At 38.7% G+C, this 24,428-nt stretch overlaps 1 protein-coding gene across 1 annotated transcript in view; it reads right to left on the bottom strand.

Moving 5' to 3' along the window:
- Positions 1-24,428, bottom strand: part of gphnb (gephyrin b) — a 224,793-nt gene that overhangs the window by 147,676 nt on the left and 52,689 nt on the right.

The following is a 24,428-nucleotide window of genomic DNA, read 5'->3' as shown; positions in this document are numbered from 1 at the left end:
ATGCCTGAGAAGGAGCAGGATGAAGAAAAATCTTATATTTTCCTGCCCCCTTCAACATAATACGTAGTCTTAATTAATAGATATCATACAAACCAAACAAATACATCCAAATATAATGAAAACAAAAAAAAAAACACAACAAGTGCAAAACTTAATGAAGTACAAACCGAACAAAAAAAGTAATATACACCTCACGGGATGATACAAAACAAATACAAAACCAGACAAAAAATATGTAAAATAATAAATGTAAAGCAAAATGTAAACACTTATGGCTGTCCATATGATCTTATTGTTCTGTCTTTATATATTTTTTTCAATTGGAATATATTTTTAGTCTTTTATCTCATTATAAAGAGAATTCCATAGTTGTTGGTGAATTTACAAAACTGAAACAATATAAAAAAAAATGCCATTGTAAGTTAATAATACTAACACAGACACTCGTAAACGTGTTGGCATATTAACTAATGCTAACAATGCTAGCTTCATTTGATTACGATAGCATATACAAATATGCATGAAAACATATTTGACTTTAAAAAAAAAAATTCTATGTGCATTATGGCCGTTGGTGAAGAAAAATCCATAAATTAGCTGCACTGTTTTACGTATAAGCCGCAGCTTGAAGTTGGAATTCATGGTAAGTTCGTAAATGATGGTTCCACTGTATTAACGTTAGGCCAACTAAAGCAGAGTGATGAATAACATTTCTTCAATTCCCTGAATCCTTTCATAAGCAACCTAGAAAAGGCGTTCTGCGAAAAGCAGAGTGCATGAGCTGTGCATCATTTTGCTGAAAACCATTAGGAGTTCTTCTAACAAATACTGGAATGCAGCTTAGAATAAAATAAATGGCTGTCAAACACAAAAGTGTTTGACGGTTTGTCTTAATTGTAGTCTGAAATTACCTTTTGTTGCCAATATTCATACATGAGCTCGTTTGCAATCAGGTGTGCATGATGCTGGTGTTCGACCGCTGCTTGTGACCCGCATGGAAATAAATGGTCAACTAAGGCCATGCGAGTGACGTCGGCTGGACTGCACCAGCATTGTGAATCACATTCCAAATTAGGGCAGGAACTGCTTTACATAAGCCTCGGCCTTTGCTCCAAAGCCAAACACATTAAAACGACAGCATGCGAGGCCCCAGACCAGTGTTTTTCAGCCTTTTTTGAGCCAAGGCACATGTTTTTCATTGAAAAAATACGGAGGAACACCACCAGCAGAAACATTAAAAAAAATGACACTCCACCAGGTTGTCTTTTTTTTTACTTCTTTGTTGTTTTCCTGTGTGTAGTGCTTTAGTTCCTGTCTTGTGCTGTTATTTTGGTGGCTCTTCCTGTTTTGTTGGGGTTTTCTTGTAGCAGCTTCACGCCTTCCTTTGAATGCTATTACCTGACCTGCTTTGTATTGGCAAACAAGACTATTTCAGTTGTGCGGACGCTATCCTTCTTTGTGGGGACAATGTTGATTCTCATGTCATGTACAGACACATACTGTAAGTCTTTGCTGTTGTCCAGCATTCTGTTTTTGTTCACTTTGTAGCCAGTTTAGTTTTACTTTTGTTTTGCATAGCTATCCCTATGCTTCAGTGCCTTTTCCTAGTGGGACTTGCCTTTTGTTCATTTTTGGTTTAAAGGCCTACTGAAACCGACTACTACCGACCACGCAGTGTGATAGTTTATAAATCAATGATGAAATCTTAACATTGCAACACATGCCAATACGGCCGGGTTAACTTATAAAGTGCAATTTTAAATTTCCCGGGAAATATCCGGCTGAAAACGTCTCGGTATGATGACGTTTGCGCGTGACGTCACGGATTGAACGGAATTATTGGGACACCATTGTGTCCCAATACAAACGGCGTCTGTTTTCATCGCAAAATTCCACAGTATTCTGGACATCTGTGTTGGTGAATATTTTGCAATTTGTTTAATGAACAATGGAGACAGCAAAGAAGAAAGATGTAGGTGGGATCGGTGTATTATCGGCTGGCTACAGCAACACAACCAGGAGGACTTTGAGTTGGATAGCAGATGCGCTATCCGACGCTAGCCGCCGACCGCACCGATGATCGGGTGAAGTCCTTCGTCGCGCCGTTGATCGCTGGAAAGCAGGTGAGCACGGGTGGTGATGAGCAGATGAGGGCTGGCGTAGGTGGAGAGCTAATGTTTTTAGCATACTGTAGCTCTGTCGAGGTCCCGTAGCTAAGTTAGCTTCAATGGCGTCGTTAGCAACAGCATTGCTAGGCTTCGCCAGGCTGGACAGCATTAACCGTGTGGTTACAGGCCCAGGGTTTGGTTCAGTGTCTCCTGATAGTAGAAGTAATAATAGTATTGTTGATCTTTTGTCTATCCTTCCAGTCAGGGGCATGTTTCTTCTGTTTCTATCCGCAGTTAAGCACGATGCTATCACATTAGCTCCGAAGCTAAAGTGCTTCACCGATGTATTGTCGTGGAGATAAAAATCACTGTGAATGTCCATTTCGCGTTCTCGACTCTCATTTTCAAGAGGATATAGTATCTGAGGTGGTTTAAAATACAAATCCGTGATCCACAATAGAAAAAGGAAAAAGTGTGGAATCCAATGAGCCCTTGTACCTAAGTTACGGTCAGAGCGAAAACAGATACACCCTGGCGTCCTGCACTGCACTCTAATCCTTCACTCTCATTTTCCTCATCCACGAATCTTTCATCCTGGCTCAAATTAATGGGGTAATCGTCGCTTTCTCGGTCCGAATCGCTCTCGCTGCTGCTGGCCATGATTGTAAACAATGTACAGATGTGAGGAGCTCCACAACCTGTGACGTCACGCTACTTCCGGTACAGGCAAGGCTTTTTTATCAGCGACCAAAAGTTGCGAACTTTATCGTCGATGTTCTCTACTAAATCCTTTCAGCAAAAATATGGCAATATCACGAAATGATCAAGTATGACACATAGAATGAACCTGCTATCCCCGTTTAAATAAGAAAATTTCATTTCAGTAGGCCTTTAAGCGTAACATACCTTTTTACCTACACGCTGTCTCCCGCTGTGCTCTGCATATTGGGATCACGACAAACCATCCTCAACGCGTTCCGACTTCTACAAAGCAAGGAACTACCTGCTGCCACCTACTGATATGGAGTATTACATGGTTACCCTGCCGAGCTCTATACAGTGTGCCGCGGCACAGTGGTTGAAAAACACTGCCGTAGGCAACCACAATGTATCCCATTGGCCACCTGCCGACTGGTTACTATACGATACAAGTACCAGAACAGTCGTTCAATTGAACACTGCCACGATCGCAAACGCGCTGAAGGATGAAAAACAAATGCAAAAGAAAAATGCAGCAAATAGCAAAAACACACACAAAGACAAATTTGAGAAAATTGACGGAGCAAAACAGAAGTTAGCAAGTCCACCACGGGAGTCAGACCTGTTTTAAAGACTGAAAACTTTCATTTTTCTCTTTGACTTTGTTAAACCTTGGCAGTGAAAACTGGTTGCTATGTAATATAGTGAAATACGGTATGACTTAAAGGAAAGCCACACTTTTTTTTGGAATTTTACCCATTGGCCACAATCCTTTTATGAGACAAGAACACACTCCTTTCCCTTTTTTGTGCATTCCAAATAGTAAAAAACTGCTATTTCGAGGCGGCTAACTGGGATTAAGAATAGAAGGAGAATATAATTAATTGTCATTGCACTTAACTAGTACAATGAAATACGTTTTCAGTACAACCCGTCAAAGATCAGCCATAGACTATAGAGTTATATATAGAGTTTTATATATATATATATATATATATATATATATATATATATATATATATATATATATATATATATATATATATATATATATATATATATATATATATATATATATATATATACACATATATACACATATATATATATATATATTAGGGCTGCGAATCTTTGGGTGTCCCACGATTCGATTCAATATCGATTCTTGGGTTCACGATTCGATTCAAAATCGATTTTTTTCGATTCAACGTGATTCTCGATTTAAAAATGATATTTTCCCGATTCAAAAGGATTCTCTATTCATTCAATATATAGGATTTCAGCAGGATCTACCCCAGTCTGCTGACATGCAAGCAGAGTAGTAGATTTTTGTAAAAAGCTTTTATAATTGTAAAGGACAATGTTTTATCAACTGATTGCAATAATGTAAATTTGCTTGAACTATTAAATGAACCAAAAATATGACTTATTTTATCTTTGTGAAAATATTGGACACAGTGTGTTGTCAAGCTTATGAGATGCGATGCAAGTGTAAGCCACTGTGACACTATTGTTTTATTTTTTTTAATTGATAAATGTCTAATGATAATGTCAATGAGGGATTTTTAATCACTGCTATGTTGAAATTGTAACTAATATTGATACTGTTGTTGATAATATTCATTTTTGTTTCACTACTTTTGGTTTGTTCTGTGTCGTGTTTGTGTCTCCTCTCAATTGCTCTGTTTATTGCAGTTCTGAGTGTTGCTGGGTCGGGTTTGGTTTTGGAATTGGATTGCATTGTTATGGTATTGCTGTGCATTGTTTTGTTGGATTGATTAATTTAAAAATAAAAAATAAAAAATAAAATAAATAAATAAAAAATTGATTTTTTAAAAATGAGAATCGATTCTGAATCGCACAACGTGAGAATCGCAATTCGAATTTGAATCGATTTTTTCCCACACCCCTAATATATATATATATATATATATATATATATATATATATATATATATATATATATATATATATATATATATATATATATATATATATATACAGTATATACCGATTCTTAATCGATTCAAAAAAGTCAAAGATCAATTTTTTTATTTCATTTTTTTAGCTCTGTCCTGTCCAGCCACTCAGGCCAATCATACAGTTGATGTAGATGATCATATCTGCTGTACAGATTTACTTTAGAAAAGAGAAGTGTTGGATACTTTTCTTGTTGCCTTATTTGTATTTGACTTTATTAAATGTGAGGGTAGAATTTTTTTAAACAAAACCAGTTTTCTTTTAAGTAATATAGAAATTGATCAGAGCTGTTTATCTGTTTTATGGAGGAATGTTGTTAATCATAGAACTGGCACCCAATGTTATTGAAAAAGTACTGATTTTGAATTGAGAATTGAAGAAATGTAATCATGTGATCATGTGGTGCCCAAAGATTCACAGTTCATATATATATATATATATATATATATATATATATATATATATATATATATATATATATATATATATATATATATATATATATATATATATATATATATATATATATATATATATATATATATATATATATATATATATATATATATATGTGGCGTGCGGTGAGGTTAATGTCTGGTGAGGCACGACTGCATCATCACAGTCAGATTTACAAACATATGAACCTGCAGTGCAGGTGTGCCTAATGTTGTGTCCCTGCGGTCGTTCGCGGCTCCTGCAGCGCGAGCATTGTTGTTTTTGCACTTTTTGGCTTCTTGTTAAGTGACTTTTTTTGGGTGGATTCGGTCTTGCACGTGGAGGGTTTGGGTGTGGGCTTTGGTTGGTGTGGCGCTCCCGTCGGGCGGTGCATTCTGCGGCGGGGGTGCTTGGCACCAGGAGGCGGGGTTATGAGACGAGCCTCACACAGTGTGTCTTCGCAGCAGAGTTTTATGATCGCTCAGCACTAAAAATACGTTACACACATACAGTTGTTGACAAAATACACTGTACATTATATACCTCAGCTAACTAAACTATGGAAATGTATAATATAATTCATATAGCAATACGGTCTCACTGCACAGCAGCTCAGCAGTTAGCCGAGTCATTGTGCACAATCCATGTTGAGGCTCAAAGTAGTGACGTGCCTCAACTGGCTGCTGATCACCGCACCGTCTCTTCTCAGTATTTGAACGGCAAATGTGAAAAAAATAAATAAATAATCTAAAACTGGTGAAGTTAAATGGAAAATAACTTTAGTATAATCACTGGATACATATAACAATTTAATTAATTTTTTTTTCTTTTTACTTTTGTTTTCTTTCCATGATGGCAGGAGAGGCCGTGCCTCCCCTGCCTCTAGTGACGGCACGCCACTGATATATATATATATATATATATATATATATATACATATACACACAAAAAGAACCTTCCAAAATCGCCAAAAAATCAGTATATGGTCGATATTTTTTATTATCAAACACATCTTTTGTTGTTTTTGTTAACAACCTTAGCAAATAAGTTCCTGGACACAGGAGGGCTTTAAGGGCAAAACCCATTAGAGTGTCCGCCCTGAGATCGGTAGGTCGTGAGTTCAAACCCCGGCCGAGTCACACCAAAGACTATAAAAATGGGAGCCATTACCTCCCTGCTTGGCACTCAGCATCAAGGGTTGGAATTGGGGGTTGAATCACCAAAAATGATTCCCGGGCGCGGCTGCTGCTCACTGCTCCCCTCACCTCCCAAGGGGTGATCAAGGGTGATGGGTCAAATGCAGAGGATAATTTCACCACACCTAGTGTGTGTGTGAGACAATCATTGGTACTTTAACTTTTTTTAACAAGTTTTAAATCAGAGTCAATAGTAGGAAATCATTGAAATGTATAATTGATACTGTCATCGATACTGCCCCTGTAACAATTACTTAGTATCGCCCAAAAACCAAAGTAAAGTGCCTCCATGGAAATGCCCCCCTCTACCTCAAAGAACTACTCACCCCCAAATCCTCCACTCGACACCTCCGCTCTGGACAGGCTAACATCCTCCAACCTCCGAGGACAAAGCTACGAACCTCCGCCGCTCCCAGTCTGTGGAACGCTCTCCCTGACCACCTGAGGGCACCACAGACTGTGGATGCTTTTAAAAAAGGCTTAAAAACCTTTTTTTTTTTATTTAAAAAAAAGCCTTTTTTTTAGATATATGCATACCAGTTCTAGCTATTTGGCTGTATTAGTTTTAATTTTTATTTATTTTTTATTAGCTTTTTTTTTTTTTTTTTTTAATACACTGTAGCACTTTGAGGTTGTTTACTCAATGTAAAGTGCTTTTTACAAATAAAATCTATTATTATTATTATTATTATTATTAAAGTATCCAAATAACAGAAGAATAAGTGTTTATTAAATCTTCCCAGAAGTGTACATAAAAACATGTCACAACAGAAGGTAACCAGATATGACCTGTAAATTAGTGGTATAAATCAGTGGTACTTTACCTTTATTACCAAGTAGATTAATAATAGTTTTGAGAGAATAACGCAACTGGAAATGACGCAATATGACTAACCCATTTTGAAATGCTTCTATTGTCATTCGTGAATAAGATAAAATAAGATATTAAATGAATATCTAAATAAGATATTGTGATATATATTGTTATCGCAGGAGGCTGCAATATATATCGCGATATACATTATAGGCCGTATCATCTAAGGAAATAAGGAAAACCATCAAACTGAAGAGCACGAGTCAGATTTTCCTACAACGAGCACGGCGATGTATCCACATGGTGCTGGCCATCCTGAGTGCATGCCGTATCTGCCCATATGCTTCATTAATCCAAACTGGCTCTTATGTAACCGTGCTAAATGCTAACAAGAGTGGAAGGGCACGGCCACCCCTTCCTGCGTCTCCTGCACGTCAGGCGTGTGCACGTGCGCGCATGTAAGATCAACTGTGACAGTAGAAGAAAATGGCTTTACGTGAATGGCTGTAATCCGTCATATCTGCACTTCGTACGCTGTGTGGCGAATAAGGCGGCAAAATGGACACGTTCTCCCCAAAGCGTGTCTTACGAAGCATACATTTGTGCTGGTGGGCATGCATGTTTATCCATGGTTGTTGTCGACCAGGGGTGCCCAAACTTTTACCGCTGAGGGCCACATTCACTGCTACAAGAAAGCCTGAGCTGGTTTTAGTTGAAATATTGTTTTAACTCACACAGGTTGAACACAAAATATGCCGAAAGTAGCATTTAAAAGACACAAATTCTGCAAGAAAATTAATTAAAATAAAGTAAAAAGCTTTGTCTATTCCCAGTTACAAGTAGCCACAACCTGTAATGTCTTTTCAAAGCGGCTTTGAGGGAAGTAAGGGATTTACGCTCCTTTATGGCTATTGATAGAGAGTTCCACATTTTGGGGGTATAGCAGGCAAACAAATTGGAACTGTCACGCCAAATTTCTTCCCCCTACAAACCCCCCCCCCCCATTTACTTCCGGGGTCATTTCCTCTTACGTCATTTCCTCTTACTTACGTCATTTCCTCTTATGTCATTGACAGCGATCGATAGCACTTCGGCTTTGACTGCCCGTCGCTGGATGCATTCCCAAAGTAACACGATTTATGGGAAACATGAGTGCTGACGTAAAAACAACGAATGAAACTAAAAAAAATTAAGTTCACGTAAATGTCATTTTAATTTAGTTCACTTACACAGAGAACTAAAAAAACTGCATTTAACGAATAAATTTTGTTTTAATAAAGTTTGATAATGTTGATTGATAATGAATTAACTTATTGTACACTGTTATTCATTTCCGCATATGTCCACGAGTCAAATGTGCAAGTTAATTTGTCAGATTAATACTCGAAGTGCTATCGATCGCTGTCAATGACGTAAGAGGAAATTACCCCGGAAGTAAATGGGGGGGGGGGTTGTAGGGGGAAGAAATTTGGCGTGACAGAACCTTTTTTGGAGTGAGATCTGGGTTGAATATGATTTGTACAACTACCTCTGGTGTTATAATTGGGAATATATTTTCAAGTACCGTATTTTTTGGACTGTAAGTCGCAGTTTTTTTTCATAGTTTGGCCGGGGGTGCGACTTATACTCAGGAGCGACTTATGTGTGAAATTATTAACACATTACCCTAAAATATCAAACAATATTATTTAGCTCATTCACGTAAGAGACTAGACGTATAAGATTTCATGGGATTTAGCGATTAGGAGTGACAGATTGTTTGGTGAACGTATAGCATGTTCTATATGTTATAGTTATTTGAATGACTCTTACCATAATATGTTACGTTAACATACCAGGCACGTTCTCAGTTGGTTATTTATGCCTCATATAACGTACACTTATTCAGCGTGTTCTTCAATATTCTTTATTTATTTTAAATTGCCTATCAAATGTCTATTCTTGGTGTTGGGTTTTATCAAATACATTTCCCCAAAAAATGCGACTTATACTCCAGTGCGACTTATATATGTTTTTTTCCTTCTTTATTATGCATTTTCGGCCGGTGCGACTTATACTGCGGAGCGACTTATACCTCTAGACAGGTACATGGGTATTTTAGTGGAATGGTGTGTGACTGTGAGTCTGAATGTTGTCTGTCTATCTGTGTTGGCCCTGTGATGAGGTGGCAACTTGTCCAGGGTGTACCCCGTCTTCCGCCCGAGTGCAGCTGAGATAGGCTCCAGCACCCCCCGCGACCCCAAAAGGGACAAGCGGTAGAAAATGGATGGATAGATGGGCCACAGACTAACAAATCCAAGGATGCGGGGGGCCATTTTGGTAGTTTTCACCTTCAAAACTAGTACAATGTATAGATTTTTTTTTTTAGAGGACTACAAAATGATTTTTTTTAAAAATTGAATTATATTTATATAGAGCTTTTCTCTAGTGACTCAAAGCGCTTTAACATAGTGAAACCCAATATCTAAGTTACTTTTAAACCAGTGTGGGTGGCACTGGGAGCAGGTGGGTAAAGTGTCTTGCCCAAGGACACAACGACAGTGACTAGGATGGCGGAAGCGGGGATCGAACCTGGAACCCTCAAGTTGCTGGCACGGCCACTCTACCAACCGAGCTATACCTCCCCAAATTTTTTTCTACCCAAATTTTTCAATTCAATGCTGAAGATTCAAAGCCGAACTGAAATGCTAACAGCTAGCACCGTGGCCAGATAACGTCGAGAAACAGAAAATATGAGCAAAATGAGCTAAAAAAAAATTAGCATTCAAACATGCTAACAATAGCATGCTTACAGTTAGCATTAGTGAAATACTAAAATACACGACGCTGAGGTGTATTCCTGCTAAATTAAATTAATGTTAGCATGTTAAAATGCTAACTGTAACATGAGTCAAGTACCAAAATATATTACTCTGAGGTGTGTACCTGGAAAATGTGTATAAAATGCTAGAATGCTAACGTTGGCATGCATCAAATACCAAAATATGACTGAGGTGTATACCTAAAACAATTGCTGAAAAAAGCTAGCATGCTACCAGTACTATGCCAACATACTAGCAATAGCATGCTTACAGTTAAAATTTGTGAAATACCAAAATATGACGCTGAGGTGTATCCCTGCAAAATTAGCAAACAATCTAGCATGCTAGTGTTAACATGCAAAAATACTAACTGTAAGACGCGTCAAGTACCAAAATATATCACTCTGAGGTGTGTACCTACAAAATTAGCTGAAAAAAGATAGCATGCTACCAGTACTATGCTAACAGGCTAAACATAGCATGCTTACAGTTAGCATTAGTGAAATACTAAAATATATGACACTGAGGTGTATACCTGCTAAATTAAATTAATGTTTGCATGCTAAAATGCTAACTGTAACATGAGTCAAGTACCAAAATGTTTTACTCTGAGTTGCGTACCTGGAAAATGTGTTTAAAATGTTAGCATGCATCAAGTACCAAAGTGTGACTGAGGTGTATACCTACAAAATTAGCTGAAAAACATCTAGCATGCTACCAGTACAATGCTAACATACCAACAATAGCATGCATACAGTTAGCATTAGTGAAATACCAAATTATATGACGCTGAGGTGTATACCTGCTAAATTAAATTAATGTTAGCAAGCTAAAATGGTAACTGTAACATGCCTTGAGTACCAAGATATATTATTCTGAGGTGTGTACCTGGAAAATGTGTCTACAATGCTAGTATGCTAACGTTGGCATGCATCACTTACAAAAATATGACTGAGGTGTATACCTACAAAATTAGCTGAAAAAAGCTAGCATGCTACCAGTACTTTGCTAACATACCAGCAATAGCATGCTCACAGTTAAAATTTGTGAAATACCAAAATATGACACTGAGGTGTATACCTGCAAAATTAGCAAACAATCTAGCACAGGGGTGTCAAACTCATTTTAGATCGGGGGCCACATGGAGAAAAATCTACTCCCAAGTGGGCCGGACTGGTAAAATCACGACAGGATAACTTAAAAATAAAGACCACTTCAGATTGTTTTCTTTGTTTAAAAATAGAACAAGCACATTCTGAAAATGTACAAATCATAATGTTGTTGGGGGGGTTTTACATTTACATGTTGCGGTTAATAGTATTCTACCTTTATTTGTTGTTATTTATACTTTCTGAATAAATTATGTGATCATTTTCAACAGTCAACTCATTGGTGTTAATTTTCAATCTATCAAGATAAAAAAATTATATCAAAATCAAATTACAGGATGTTATCTATGTAGTTTACTCATTTTCCTCGACTGGTGCACTGGTGTACTTTATTTTTATTTTTACATATGTAGCATAATTTACAAAGATACAGACAATTTCTATTGCAACATCTAGTGGACACATTTAGAACAGCTGTTTCTTTCATTCAAAAAATTTCGGCTCATTTTAATATTTAGTAAACTCATCCCGGGGGCCGGATAAAACCTGTTCGCGGGCCTTATCCGGCCCGCGGGCCGTACGTTTGACACCCCTGATCTAGCATGCTAGTGTTAACATGCTGTGAGCGAACCCTTTTCCAAAGATGGCGTCGTACCACAAACAATAACACACCTTTTCAGCGTCTCGGTCGGTGTAATAAGAAAACTATTTGTTGCAAACAAAACATTATGGAAAATCCATAAATTAGCCGCACCTTTTTATAAGCCGCACAGTCCAAAACGTTGGGGAAAAAAAAAGTAGCGGCTTACAGTCCGAAAAATACGGTATGCATTTGGAGGCGCACGCACGCACGCACGCACGCACGCACGCACGCACGCACGCACGCACACACAAGCCCATTTGACATATGCAAAAGAGAGTGCACTTGCAAAGGCAGCAACTTTGCACCGCTTAATTAAGTCCTTCAATACTATTACCTGGCCTGACCCTGGTGTCAGGCCTTTGTGCAGTAGCGCACTGACTGGCGGTCACACAATTAAGATCCCCCCCCCCCACCCCCTGGAAGCCACCACATAGAGTAACGGGAGCCGGCTAACAAACAAACACGGATCAAGGTGGCACACGAAATGCATCAGTGAACAGAACCTGAACGCGCGCGTCTCTGGGGACATTCTTTACACACTGTTGGCAGCCGCTCGCAACGTGGGAATTTTCAGAGAACATATGTCAGCTTGTCACTGTGATTACAGAAAACGAAAAAAAAAAAACACAACAGAAATAAACCTAGCGTTCCTGCAAAAAGCCTTTAGGCTGTCTGTTATCTGACACACGCACGCACACACGCAAACGCGCACGCACGCACACACGCACGCACACACACAGTTTTGTATTTGTTACCTTCTTGAGACCTCCGAAAAATGCCTGCCTCATTTGGACCACCCTAGATGTATAAAGATATGTATCTACAACATTAATAACATACACATACTATGCCTATATGAAAAAGCTTGTTGTGAAAAATTAGTTGGAATTTCACAAGAAAAACTCAGCATTTTGGCAGTATTATAATAAAAGTCATAATTTTACTCAACGCAAGTCAAAATTTGACCAGAAAAACAGAACATTTGTGCAATATTATGACAAAAGTTGGAATTTTACCCAACAACAGTCGCGACTTTACAAGAAAAACTTGACATTTTGGCAATTTGATGAAAAGAGTCGTAATTTTACTCGACAGAAGTCACAGTTTTATAAGAAAACTTTAAAATGTTGGCAATGTTATAATAATAATCGGAAGTTTTACTTGGCAAAATCCTGACAAAAGTCACAATTTCACTCAAAAAGTATCACTGTTTCACAAGAACAAAAACAACATTTGGCAATATTGTGATAAAAGTCCGAAATTTATATGACAAATGTCACCATTTTGCATTGAAAGAGTAACAATTTTACATTAAAAAGTTATAATTTTACGAGACAATACTGCAATATTTTCAGGAATAATATTAGAAATAGTTCCCAATTTCATGAGAAAAAAGTTGCCACATTGTGAGAAAAAGACTGCTTTTAGTCATTTATTTTTTTTGTTGAATTTTTTTGTTTGTAATTGGTTTTTAATCTTCATTATTTACTTCAAATTATTACAGTATGTCCCTAAATACATATATATTTATTTGGTAACACTTTAGTATGGGGAACATATTCACCATTAATTAGTTGCTTATTAACATGCAAATTAGTAACATATTGGCTCTTAATTAGTCATTATTAAGTACTTATTAATGCCTTATTCTGCATGGCCTTATTGTACAACCAGTAAGCCATTAACTAAGAGTCTTCCCTCAATAACCTCAAAATGATTGCTTATTAGTACTAAGTAAGGAAGTTGTTGTATTTAATTGTCCCTTTAATACCACTTAAAGAATATGGTCTGTTCTTACATAACAAAACACAAAACTACAATAACCCTAACCCTTAAGTCTTTGTTACTTAGAACAGTGATTTTCAACCTTTTTTGAGCCGCGGCACACTTTTTACATTTACAAAATCCTGCGGCACACCACCAACCAAAATGACACTCTAACACAGTATATAATACATATAGTTAATAATAGAGTTTCTAAAAGTATTTATACTCACCTAGTGTATCTTGGCAGGAATGGTAGAAAGACACAAACAAAGCTCTTCCTCAACAGCTCTCAGTCTCTCTCTGTTTTTAGTTTTTATCGCAGTCAAGCTTGAGAAGCTCAGCTCACATAGATATGTGCTTGAAAACGGGAGCAATGTCAAAATGGCTTTGTTGGCCAGAATGGGGAACTTCTTGGCAACAGATAACCAAAAACTGTCCAAAGGAAGATCAGCAAAGTTTAGCTTTAAACCACGATCTTGTTTCTGTCATGACGGGGTTTTCGCTTACTGCGGGGTCGTTCTCCCGGGAAGGCAAACGGACGACTCCGGACAGGATTTGCAGGTAGGAACATGATTTAATTTTAAGAAGTAATCAACGAGGTACAAAACAGAAAACAACCCGAAGGCAAGCGTGCCTATCGCACGCGGAAGCTAAGGCAAAAACTTAGGACATGAAACTATAGACATGAACCTCATGAAACTGTGGCATGAAACAACTAGCATTAACTATGGCATAGAACAAACACGAAACTGAGGCATGAAACCAATACGAAACTGTGGCATGAAACAACTAAGACTTATGTAGTCCAGGCATGAGGCAAACAACTAGCATTAACTATGGCATAGAACAAACACGAAACTGAGGCATGAAACCAATACAAAACTGTGGCATGGAACAAGTAAGACTTACGTAGTCCAGGCATGAGGCAAACAACTAGCATTAACTATGGCATAGAACAAACACGAAACTGAGGCATGAAACCAATACAAAACTGTGGCATGGAACAAGTAAGACTTACGTAGTCCAGGCATGAGGCAAATAACTAGCATTAACTATGGCATAGAACAAACACAAAACTGAGGCATGAAACCAATACGAAACTGTGGCATGAAACAACTAAGACTTACGTAGTCCAGGCATGAGGCAAACAACTAGCATTAACTATGGCATAGAACAAACACGAAACTGAGGCATGAAACCAATACGAAACTGTGGCATGAAACAACTAAGACTTGCGTAGTCCAGGCATGAGGCAAACAACTAGCATTAACTATGGCATAGAACAAACACGAAACTGAGGCATGAAACCAATACGAAACTGTGACATGAAACAACTAAGACTTACGTAGTCCAGGCATGAGGCAAACAACTAGCATTAACTATGGCATAGAACAAACACGAAACTGTGGCATGAAACCAATAATGACGCCAGGACGACTGACTGGCAAAGGCAGGCTTGAATAGTCCTCTGATTAGAAACAGGTGTGCGTCCCGAACACCAGAGGCAAGTGAAAATCATAAGTAGCCATGGTAACTAAAACAAACTCAGGTGTCAAACAGGAACTATCCATCCATCCATCCATTTTCTACCGCTTATTCCCTTCGGGGTGATGGGGGTTACTGGAGCCTATCTCAGCTACAATTGGGCGGAAGGCGGAGTACACCCTGGACACGTCGCCAAAACAGGAACTAAAAGAGTCCAAAACTAACAGAACATAACAAAAACATGATCCGGACCACGGATCATGACCGTTTCAGTTCAATGAGTTCCTCTTGCTCCTTTAAAGTCATGTCCTTTCCAGCAATGGATGCTGAGCTGTATGGGTCCCTAACCCAGTCAAGGCATTCTGTGAAGGCTGAAGAGAAATAAATGAACAACTTCTCCTCGAGAGTTTTCAAATGTGTGCCAATCACTTCGCACATTGCAGCAGTGTTGCCATCATGCAGTTTCTCGGTGAGTGGGAACATCTCAAGGTTGCCACGCTGCACATGTTGTTGCCAGAGCTGCACCTTTAAACGGAATCCATTCATTTTATCAGTGCTTGTAAGCAGGTTTTCATTTCGGCCTTGCATCCGTGTGTTCAGTTCATTCAGATGATGAAATATATCAGCCAGGTATGCCAGCTCTGCACACCACTCATTACTTGCAAGCAGCTTTGAGTAATCGGACATCTCGTTTGTCAGAAATACTTTAAGTTCCTCTCGCAGCTCATACACACGGGCAAGCACTTTTGCCGCGCGACAGCCACCGGACCTCCGTGTGGAGCAATAAGACTTTACGTTCCGCTCCCATTTCCTCACACAAAGATGCAAATAAGCGACATTTCAAAGGTCGCGTCTTCACAAAGTTCACTATGCGCACAACATCATCCAACACAGGAGCTAGATCTGCTGGTAAGTGTGGTGGAATTTCTGACCTTTGTACCATATTTTGTGTCTGTCAAAGTCCGGAAAGAGAGCGAGAATAGGAAGTTTTCTTTAATGGCTTCTCCATCCACAAAACGCAAATTGGCCAAGAGCTGACAATGTCCACTAATATCCGTCGACTCATCAAGTTGCAAGGCAAATGTCATGATCCGTGGTCCGGATCATGTTTTTGTTATGTTCTGTTAGTTTTGGACTCCATGTAGTTCCTGTTTTTTGTGCACTCTTGTTTGTTTTGGTTGCCATGGTTGCGTATTAGTTTCACCTGCCCCTTGTGTTCGGGACGCTCACCTGGCTCTAATCATGAGACATTATTTAAGCCTGCCTTTGCGAGTCAGTCGGCCTGGCGTCATTGTGTGTGTCATGCAATGCCATAGTTTATGCTAAGTGTTTACCTCATGCCTTGCCAAGTAAGTCGTGTTTGTTTCATGCCACAGTTTCGTGTTTGTTCCACGCCATAGTTTATGCTGTTTGTTTCATGCCACAGTTTCGTGTTTGTTCCACGCCATAGTTTATGCTGTTTGTTTCATGCCACAGTTTCGTGTTTGTTCCACGCCATAGTTTATGCTGTTTGTTTCATGCCACAGTTTCGTGTTTGTTCCACGCCATAGTTTATGCTGTTTGTTTACCTCATGCCCTGCCAAGATTTCTTGAGAAGATTAAAATATGTTCCTACCTGCAAGTCCTGTCCGGAGTGATCCGTTTGCATCCCGGGGAAACAAACCTCGCAGCAAACTGCGACCCCCCCCGTCGTGACAGCAAATTTCTTACAGATGATCTTTTCCAAAACAACAGTTTCGATGTCCGCAGACATGTCATCAATACGTCTGGCAATTGTGTTATCTGAGAGAGGCACTTTAGCGATCTCTTTGGCCGCGTCAGGGCCGAGCATCTCAGCTTTACAAGCTGGCAGTATTAATGTTTCTGCCACAGTGTGGGACTTTTTTGATTTAGCTACGAGTTCAGCAACAAGGTAGCAAGCTTTGAGGGCTCTCTCGTTTACCTTTGTGGTTTTTCTCAGAAAAGTTGCCTGTTTCTCATTGTTTGTACGTAAGCATACAAAATAGTCCATCGGCTTGTTTTGAACGGAAGGGTGTTTCGTTTGGAGATGGCGTTTAAGCTTGCTTGGCACCATGGCGCTATTGGATAGCTTCTCACCACACACCAAGCACTGCGGAGTCGGTGCTGTCGCATCCCCGGTGAAAGTAAATCCAAATGAAAGATAGCTTTCGCTGTATTGCCTCGAGCTCACTGTCTTGTCTTTTTTATTTTGTCGACCACTCATACTAGGGCCTTCATCTGGGTCAGAATTTTGTCCAGGACCCTGTTCCGCATTTGCATTTTCCCTTTTCAAAAACTTCTCCATCACTGTCACTTGCTCGCCTTTTCTTGCTGCGATCCCAAACTGTCACTGTCACGTGTCGCGCAGCGCTAACTCGATTGTCTTTACAGGTATTTATCGCCCTCTGCTGCCACCTACTGAAATAGAAGAGTATTACATTATCTGCCGTACTTTATTACAGCACAGACACCCGACAATGGTTAATTAGGAGATATTACATAATTTCCCACGGAGCACCTGACGATCTCTCACGGCACACTGGTTGAAAATCACTGACTTAGAATATGTTCCCCTAGTGTCCAAATAACTCTGAATTATGTATTTGTTACTTAGAATATGTTCCCCATACCTAAAGTGTTACCATCATACTTGCCAACCTTGAGACCTCCGAATTCGGGAGATGGGGGGTTGAGGTTGGGGGGTGGGGGGGTGGGGGGTTGGTGGTAGCGGGGGGTGCATATTGTAGCGTCCCGGAAGAGTTAGTGCTGCAAGGGGTTCTGGGTATTTGTTCTGTTGTGTTTATGTTGTGTTACGGTTCGGATGTTCTCCTGAAATGTGTTTGTCATTCTTGTTTGGTGTGGGTTCACAGTGTGGCGCATATTTGTAACAGTGTTAAAGTTGTTTATACATCCACCCTCAGTGTGACCTGTATGGCTGTTGATCAAGTATGCATGGCATTCACTTATGTGTGTGTAGAAGACGCATATATTATGTGACACGCTGTTTGTATGGAGAATAAGCGGACGTGACCACAGGTTGCAGTGCCTTTAAGGCACGCCCCCAATATTGTTGTCCGGGTGGAAATTGGGAGAAATTCGGGTGAATGGTTGCCCCGGGAGATTTTCGGGAGGGGCACTGAAATTTGGGAGTCTCCCAGGAAAATCGGGAGGGTTGGCAAGTATGGTTACCATTAGGGATGTCCGATAATGGCTATTTTGCCGATATCCGATATTCCGATATTGTTCAACTCTTAATTACCGATACTGATATCAACCGATACCGATATATACAGTCGTGGAATTAACACATTATTATGCCTAATTTGGACAACCAGGTATGGTGAAGATAAGGTCCTTTTTTTAAAAATTTATAAAATAAGATAAATACATTTAAAACGTATTCTTGAATAAAAAAGAAAGTAAAACAATATAAAAACAGTTACATAGAAACTAGTAATTAATGAAAATGAGTAAAATTAACTGTCAAAGGTTAGTACTATTAGTGGACCAGCAGCACGCACAATCATGTGTGCTTACGGACTGTATCCCTTGCAGACTGTATTGATATATATTGATATATAATGTAGGAACCAGAATATTAATAACAGAAAGAAACAACCCTTTTGTGTGAATGAGTGTGAATGAGTGTAAATGGGGGAGGGAGGTTTTTTGGGTTGGGTTTAATAAAAAAAAAAAAAAAAAAAAAAAAACAAACAAAAAAAACCGATACCGATAATAAAAAAACGATACCGATAATTTCCGATATTACATTTTAAAGCATTTATCGGCCGATAATATTGGCAGGCCGATATTATCGGACATCTCTAGTTACCATGTATTTTTTAAAATTAATTTTGGCCAAAGGGGGCGCATTTCAATTTCTTACACACACTTGTCATTACATATGTTGGCCAGAGGGGGAGCACTTCAAATTTTTACACACACTTGTTATTTCATATGTTGTCTAGAGGGTGAGCACTTTTAAAACCGACACACAGTCAATTTGAAAAATCCCTCCTTTTTGGGACCACCCTCATTTTGATAGATTTCCCCACCAGGGGTGCATATGAGACATTCTCTATTACATGCAATGGTTTTCTGTATTGGGACCATGATTCATGTCCTAACTTGTACACCTCATGTGGAAGGTACTTTTCCTTGTTGATGTCTCAAGAAGGATAGAAATACAGGAACACACACACAACCACACACACACACACACACACACACACACACACACACACACACACACACACACACACACACACACACACACACACACACACACACACACACACACACACACACACACACACACACACACACACACACACACACACACACACACACACACACACACAGCTTTCGCTGACTAATGCTGTTGGCATGTGACTGTGACATGTAGGCCGACTCAAAAGGGGTCACTGACATCTGAATGCTTCGTTGGTAAGACAGGTGTGCAGAGTATAGATGTGCATGTCAGGTAAAGCAAGGCACTGGATGACAACAGCAGCTATGAGTCTCTTCAACCAGCTCATGAGTGTCGCCTCTCAACACGCTTGCAAAGTGTTTCTTCTGGCATGCACCTTTACAACAATGCAGCCAGGCTCTGCATCAGGCCCACATATAAGAAAGTGATCAAATAAATCAGCCACATGCACAAATTAAACTTGAAAGTGGGACAAAATATCAATATACGACAAGATATTGCAACCCTTTTTCTAATGATATCAAATCGTCTTTTGGGTCGATTGAAACTAAAGGGGCATTTCTATGCAAAGTGTTAACTACAATAAATGGAAAGTTATAATTTGAATAACATTGTTTTGTTTTTTTACTCAGTTTATCCAATGCATTATTTCAGTTTAATGTTCTATGGAGGGTCAAATGGGACACAATTAAATACATCTTGAAATAATTACTTTAATGTGTCATGAATTAATTAGAATTAGAATTAAATACCTAAATATGTTATTATACATGTCATACATTTTTTTAAATGTAAAAGTACCTTTAAATATTTAATCTAATGAATTATTGATTTAAATTTATGGTTTAGTCATTTCATGATATACATCATTTCAAAATGTGTTTAGATGGAGGGTCGAATGCAAGAAAATTAAATACATCTTGTGTCATAAATTAATTAGAATTAAATACCTAAATATTTTATTATACATGTCATTACTTTTTTAAATGTAAAACTACATTCAATTATTTATTTCAATTTATGGTTTAATCATTTCATGATATAAATCATTATTTCACAATTTCTTCATTTATTTGGATGGAGGGTTGAACGCGACAAAATTAAATACATCTTGAAATAATCACTTTAATATGTCATGAATTAATCATAATAACTTTACTTTTTGCCTCTTGGTGAGGGTGGTCGCATTTTTCCCCGCTCCTCCTCCTTCCCGCTTGCTTTCTTGTGTCCTTGTCTTTGTCTAAACTTTTTGAAGCCTCTTTTCTTGAGCTGTCCTCAAATCTAAACATCAAAATGAATTTGATCAACTGGACTCTCGACGCAATTGACACAGTCTTTTCGACAAGGAAAAGAGGTTTGGGGGAGCCTGGCTGCCCTGATGGAACCATTGCTGCGGGGTACGTGAGAGATTCCTGGAATACTTGGAGAATCATGTGCCTCTCAGTCCTTTCCATCGAGGACGTGGAAGACATCTACCTATTTGGAGCTGTGATCGCAGGGCATTTGCTGATTGGGCTGGGCATTGCTCTGGTGTATCGTCAAATTCGGAAGACGATGGCAGCCACTCAAGGGGCCAACAGGCTGTTCAACGCAATGGAAGGATTGGGTCGTGCTGTGGGATCACAGACTGGAGCAATTGCTGATTTGAATCGCAAGGTGGATTCTATCTTGATGAAGTTAGAGAAAGAATAAATTGGAATTGTCAGAGCCAGCATACAGAGCAGGAATGTCATTGTTTTGACTGCTCGAAGAAAAAACAACATCTTAATCTACGATTTGACTCCCTCGAATGGCCTTGAGGAAAAGGCTGTTTGAAAACACTCCCCTGAGGACTCCTCAAAGATGGACGCTTTTGACCTTTCCCTTTTTTTCAAAAGCACCTGGGTCGGACTCTTGAACTCTTGGGGCCGGCCTCGGCCCATAAAGACAATTCCAACATCTCACCCAAGTAAATTGGGCATACATGCACGCACACACCCCTCCCCAAATCAACGCCTTCACCACTGCTTAATTCCTCCGGGGTTGTGGGGGCTGAGTAGCGCTCAACAGCAGCTGCCGGCCTCCAAAGTCCTGTTGGATGACTCTGTTGCGAGTTGTTGTGATTACATGTACCATGTTTATGTGTGCCATGCTATGTGAGGTTTTTTCCTCGGACTCAGTCTGGACCATTCCTGAGGGTCCAGCCTCAGACTGATATTTTTTTTTACTCTCCCCCCCTTCCCCAATGTCACCTTTTTCCCACCTTTTTAAGGAGCGCCCTAAGTGGCTGATCCGTTGGCGGTCCCGTCTTGTCTCCCTGTAACGTATGTCTGCTCTTAGCAGGATTGTGCCGAAAATGTAATTTCAGTTCTTATGTGTCTTGTACATGTTAAGAATGGACAAATAAAGCTCCGATAATTAGAATTAAATACCTAAATATGTTATTATACATGTCATTATTTTTTAATGTAAAAGTACATTTCATTATTTAATGTAATTAATGACTTATTTCATTTCATGACTTAATCATTTCATTTTATAAATCATTATTTCACAATTTATTTATTTAGATGGAGGGTCAAATGCGACAAAATTAAATAAATCGTAAAACAATTACTTAAATGTTTCATCATTTAAAGGGGCTGTTTGCAACATTTACACAGATGTCTAGAGAGTGCTAACTTTCTAGTGTATTTTACACAGTATATCCCGCCCTCTTCTGGCTTCTAGGACGTAATGACGTAACTACGTACGTAGGGCGTTGTTAACTAATAATAGCAACTTGGATAGTTAGCGTTAGCTGTCATTGAATGTATATTCTATCATAACAACAACGTGACTGCAAATTATTTGTTGGACTGCTTTTGTATGTGTGCATGTGCTCCCTGCGGGTACGCGTTGACCAGACTGGGTGAGTGACCGCCTTAAAACCCCAATTGTTTTATTCAGGCCAATAAAACATTTTTACTACACAAACTTAGTAATTGTGTAAAATATAGACCGTTTTACCACAAATGTGTTCTGTTAAACTGCTAATGGTAAGACAAGCGAGCCAATGGTGTTCTTGTTATACTCTTGCCTTGAAAAATTATTTTGGAGTCAAATACATAAATGTGTTGTTAAATGTGTAGTTAATTTATTTCATGTAAAATTACATTAAATTTTTTTTTTTTTACTATTTTATTTAATTAATTATTGATTTACTATTTCATGATTGATCACATTATTCATGAGCATGTGTGAATTTAATTTGTCAGTGGGCGGGGCCAACAGAAAATTAAATTGCTGAAGTGCTGACAAACAGGTTAATTAAATAATTACATAATTAAATGACATGATTAGATAATTAAAGTATAAAATAATTAAGTCATGAAATAGTTAAATGTACTTTCACTTTTAATGAGTACTGCATGTTTTTATTTTAATTTTGCCATCATTCACAATCCTGATGTGAGACAAGAACACATTTTTCTTTTTTTTAATGCATTCTAACTTGTAAATAAACGTTAGTAAAAATCATCTAACAATGGAGTCAATAGGTGTCGCTTTATTCCGCCTATAAAGACCTCTAAAAAATATACAAACACCTCCATAAACATTTTATATACACGCTCTAAGTATATATGTAATATAGTAACATTCATAATATGTAATACTTATGTACTTTGCTCATTTTAAGCATACGGAGGCGTATCACAACAATCGCTTTCCCCTTCAACAACAGCAACACTACTAATCATGGCAGACTTCATGAGAGACAACAAAGACTACTTTGGAACAAATGATGATCCAGAAACGTATATTTTTCAATATAAGGAGGATGATTGACAAGTTTTAGAAGCTGTGTGCTAAAACAGATCTAGCTTTAGGGAAACACATCATCATAGCAGCCGTATTGCTAAGTGCTAAACAAGAAATACAAACTGAGAACATAATAAAACAATCACTTACTGTACAATGTCTGCTCTCACTGGGATGCCGACTGATGGGATGTTTATATCTTCCCGTTTAGATAAGGAATTAATCATAATTCTTACGAAAGGTAAAAAAAAAAAAAAAGGTGCCTCAAACAAGTACCGTATTTCCTTGAATAGACGCAGGGGCGCTAATTAATTTAAAACCTCCTGTCACTCCGGCGCTTACCAGAAGCCTGCGATATGGCCATGCATGCGCTAATTATTTTAAAACCTCTTCTCACTCCGGCGCTTACCTTATCATGAAAAGCACATTTAATAAAAAAACGTTATCATGGTCTTACCTTTAGGTATAAATGAGTCCATGCCAGCTCCTTTTGAAGAAAAGCATCGATATAGAAGTCTTCCTTCAGTTTTAAAAGTCTCTCTGTCTCGATGGAGATCTTCCTTTTAAGTATTACCTCCTGCTTCGATTAAAAGTCCAGTTTAGAAAACTGTTTTATTTTAGATATGTAATCCTCCATGGTAAAACAATGGCTGCGCACTCTTGCTGGTGTTGTCTTCTTCTGCAGCACAGGTCTTCTGCAGTACCAGCAGTCGCAAGAAGGATCACTAGCGCCCTCTACCACCAGGAGGCGGGAGTCATTTAATGACTCATATTTGACCCGGCGGAAGTGCCAAGCATGCGCTAATTATTTTGCAAAACGAGTTTGACCCGGCTGTAATTCTAGGCATGCAAATACCATATTCCCGGCGCCAATTCAAGGAAATACGGTAATTTATCTCGCCATCACCATGTCGAAGTTGGATTTCAAAGTTCTCGTTTATGTGCACAACCTTCTACTATCCAGGTAAGAGGCATGATTTATAATGTTGAATGAACTTTCACCAACTCGGAGGCAATGCAGCAGCTCCGTATGTCAACGTAAGCTAGTTAGCTCTTTGTTATCACGGCGCCGCTAAATGTAGGTCCTCAACATTACCACTTATAAAAACAGTATCGCAAATACTCGGTTAATATTCAGGTCACGGAGTATTGTTGGCGGTTTTTGGATGTTCCCGTTATCTGCATTGTTAGCCACCTCTGACTTGCCGTATTTTACGACTTAGAACGCATACAAAAGAAAAATGTGTTCTTGTCTTACATAAGGATTGTGAATGACAGACAATATTCCAAAAAAGTGCAGTTCTCCTTCATGGATGTGCAGCAAAAATGTGAGTCTCACAATTTCTTGGAATTGAACTCGAATGAATAGAAAGAATGATGAAAAAGAGGGGACCTAAAATG

The sequence above is a fragment of the Entelurus aequoreus genome, linkage group LG23 (assembly GCF_033978785.1).
Source record: "Entelurus aequoreus isolate RoL-2023_Sb linkage group LG23, RoL_Eaeq_v1.1, whole genome shotgun sequence".
NCBI classification, from domain to species: Eukaryota; Metazoa; Chordata; class Actinopteri; order Syngnathiformes; family Syngnathidae; genus Entelurus; species Entelurus aequoreus.
The sequence above is the reverse complement of the archived record's forward strand: the minus strand, read 5'-3'. Positions and strand labels throughout refer to the sequence as shown.